General features: G+C 39.5%; 1 protein-coding gene across 4 annotated transcripts in view; it reads right to left on the reverse strand.

Annotated features, from left to right (window-relative positions):
- The window catches only part of LOC106880139 (voltage-gated potassium channel subunit beta-2), a 153,501-nt gene that overhangs the window by 77,695 nt on the left and 71,912 nt on the right, over positions 1–3,894 (reverse strand). The gene's annotated exons all lie outside the window — the stretch shown is intronic.

The following is a 3,894-nucleotide window of genomic DNA, read 5'->3' on the forward strand; positions in this document are numbered from 1 at the left end:
GGTGACCCAAAAAGTTTGAGAATCTTTGACATAGAAGCTACCTGAGGCTCCTTATGTGTGTGTGTGTGTGAGCATGTGTACAAGTGAAACATTAGAGATTTCACTGGATTTGATGAATTTTTTTGGACTCTGACACACAGAAAATCTCAGATAAAAGACAATCCAGACATGACCATCCCATTCATATTTCAGATATAATAATGTTTCTCGGACTACATTCTCTGAGCTGTCATTTCTTGAAGACAGTATAGTATGATTCAAGCGAGATTTAGTCCCTATTTTTAGAAGGTCCAGTGACAACGTAGAGGCTCCCTGAGACTCCCTCCCACATTACCTCCTGTACTGAGGTAGATTTAGCTGCTATGTTGAGCAGATTGATCAAGTTGAGTGCTTGTCTGTTGACAGACTAGCTGTTTCTTCCTTTCCTGACAGCCAAATCTGATTTGCTGCTGAATAAATTTGCTAGTTGTCATCACTATTTAGCAACTGTTAGCAACATTTGTTTTTTTTTTTAAAGATTAACAACCATCTTCTCTTTGTTCTCTTTCCTAATTAAGAGATTATTATTAATGAAGTCTGTCAATGTTAATAATTTAAATCTCATTGAATGTCAAGTTGTTCAATATATGAGAGTGTGTGTGTGGTGTGTGTGTGTATCACTAGTAAAAGTACACCTGTGTGAGCTGTGCATTTGATGTGTGTTTGTGTGTTTGCACATAAAACTGTTATTTGGCATTTGTCAGTATATGTGACTCTCTGTGAGTGTGTGTGTGTGTGTGTGTGTGTGTGCACATGTATTTTTCAATATTATTCTGTTTGTGATTGTGGTAGCATATGTGTGTGTCAGTTTCTATGCATCAGTGTTCTGTTTTTACCTGAGGTTATACCTATGCATTTGGATCAATATATAGACATTGCTGTGTGTGTGTTCATGCTGTTCCTCATTGATATGCATATTTCATGTGTGTATATGATTTTGAACAACTATGTATAAATATATATCAACAAGAGTGGGTGTACATAAGTGTATGTTTTAGAGTGCAAATATTCTTTTCTACTCTAGGCACAAGGCCCGAAATTTTTGGGGAGTGGTGGTGGGGGGGAGTCGATTAGATCGACCACAGTATGCAACTGGTACGTAATTTATTGTTACTGAAAGGATGAAAGGCAAAGTCAACTTTGGTAGAATTTGAACTCAGAACATAAAGACAGATGAAATAATGTTAAGCATTTAGCCTGGAATGCTAACGTTTCTGCCAGCTCGCTGCCTTTTTTTGAGTGCAAATATTAATTGCTGAAAGTGTGTACCAGCAGTTTTAATCATGTGTGTGTGTGTATATGTGCATGTAACACTATTGATGTACATATTTTAGTGCATATAGTTTTTATGTGTGTGTGTGTGTGAATGTGTCTATATCCTCATCATCATATTAACGTCTGCTTTCCATGCTGGCATGGGTTGGACGGTTTGGCTGCACCAGGCAGTATAATATATGTCAGTGTGCCACATTCTGCTTGTGCTATTAGTTGCTGTTTTTCAGTCACTAGTCAGCTCCAATTAAGTTGATTTATGATCAAACACATGGCATGACTACGTTATGCCCCACGATGGTCACAGCTTAATGACTGAAACATGTAAAAAATAAAAGATACTGAAGATAGGATTATGATTTGAAAGAATTTGTTTGTTATTTCTAGCACTTTGAGCAACTGCCTATAGGCTTCCCCATTGGCATGTTTGAGTAGTGTATGTGTCACTCTGTTTATTAATATGAGTGTGTGTGTGTATGCATATGTGTATATGTGTGTGTGTGTTTGTGCGTATGTATGTTTGTGTGTGTGTATGTGTGAGTATAATGTGTGTATGTGAATGTAATGTGTAATGTGTAATGTGTGTGTGAAAACCGTAACCATATGTGAGTGTTCGATCATTTATTTTAAGATTTTCCATATTTCTTTATTAATCCTTCATGTTTAGTTTGAAACCGTGGCATTCCTAAGTCCATTTTCCTGTCAATGTTTCCAGACTTTTATAGTTTTATCACCATCACGTCATCACCATTTAACATCAGTTTTCTTATGTTAGCATCAACTGGATGGCTCAACAGGACCTGGCAAACTAGAGGAATGTGCCAGGCTCTAATGTCTACTTTGATATGGTTTCTATGACCGAATGCCCTTCCAAATGCCACCCACTTTACAGCGTATCCTGGGTGCTTTTTATATGGCACTGGCATATAAAACGGGGTGACCAAGTATCTTGCAAGACAAGACCACTCATCCCAACTGAGGTGTGAGTAATTTTGAGGAAAGGTGGCTTTGTGTTGGATAATGAGAGAATAAAGTAAAATAGAGAGGCAGAAACTGGTGTCTTATTATAAGGGAGATACAGGGTTTCTCCAGTTAAATTCTAGAATTTAAGTTTCAGTTCTAATGGGATGTACTTTGACCTTCTGTCTGTACAGGACCAAAAAAGTGAGGATTAGTCTAAATCTAATCTGCTACATGTTCTCCCTTATAAATTTCTACCCATATCCCCCCACCCCCCCAAAAAAAAATAATTAGTAGCACCAACACACTCCACCACCAATACACTCCATCAACACTACTACTACCACCTCTATTATCATGACAATGACTGTGCTGATCACGACCATCACCACCAATAACGACAACACCACTACCACCATCACCACCACTGCTGTCATCAAAGCCATCACCGTTTACCATGTTGGTAAGGGTTAAATAGATCAGTTCCAGCATAGTGGCCTCCAGCCTGTTATAGTCCTCCAAGTAAGCTTCAGCATTCTGTGACCATTTCTCACTGCCCACATCTCTTTCACAGACGCCTCTTATTTGCATCGTTCCACACTCCGACCTCCCTCCCCACCACCATCTATTTATCATTCTTCATATGCATTGCATATCCATACCACTACAACACTCTCTCTTCCACACTACATTCAATATCTCTGCTGTCCAGTTTTAACTTTCAGATGACTTGTGTTCCCTCTTATGCAGACGCTATGCATCCAGCAAGAGCGTGAAGGCCTCGTTTCTTCCCATTCCTTGCTTTGTCTCCTTACTGCATAGTTCTGCATTTCTTATACAAGTATCAAAGTGCCTGATCTTTGCCAGAAGAGAAAAGACCTTTGCTGACAACTCAGAGGTAATAACTCCCTGCTACATGTCTAATTATACCTTTCCGTTTTGAAGAAAGGACAAATTGCATAATGGAACCCTAAATACAACTGTATCTGAGTAAGAGATGGAATGCCTTTCATTATTGGTTTGTTCCTGAGGCTAAACAAAAGCAAAAAAAAACATCCCCACAAACACAACCAGCACCAGCACATGCACCATCACCATCCCTACTACTACTGGAACTACTAACAACACACCTCTGTTGCTACCATCATTACTGACTTCACCTCTATCACTATCAATGCTGCAACCAAAACCATCGACATACTATGCACCACCACCACCACCACCACCACCACAATAGGCTATTTTTTCTAATCACCTTCGAATCAGTGACAGGAATAGAAAATTAAGAATAGCACAAGAGTAAAGGTAGAGCTTCTAATGAATGTGTATGTGAGTGTGTGTGTGTGTGAATGTATGTGTGTGTGAGAGAGTATGTGTGTATGTGAGAGAGAGAGTGTGTGTGTGAGAGTGAGTGCATGTGTGTGTATGAGCGTATGTGCATGTGTGTGAGAAAGTGTGCATGTATGCGTGTGTGAGTGCATGCGTGTGAGAGTGTGAATATGTGTGTGACAGTGCATGTGTGTATGTAGAGAGTGTGCATTGTGTGTGCATGTGTGTGAGAGTGTACATGTGTGTGAGAGTGTACATGTGTGTGAGTGTACATGTATGTGTAACTGCGTGTGC

This window comes from Octopus bimaculoides, chromosome 12, assembly GCF_001194135.2.
Source record: "Octopus bimaculoides isolate UCB-OBI-ISO-001 chromosome 12, ASM119413v2, whole genome shotgun sequence".
Classification (NCBI taxonomy): domain Eukaryota; kingdom Metazoa; phylum Mollusca; class Cephalopoda; order Octopoda; family Octopodidae; genus Octopus; species Octopus bimaculoides.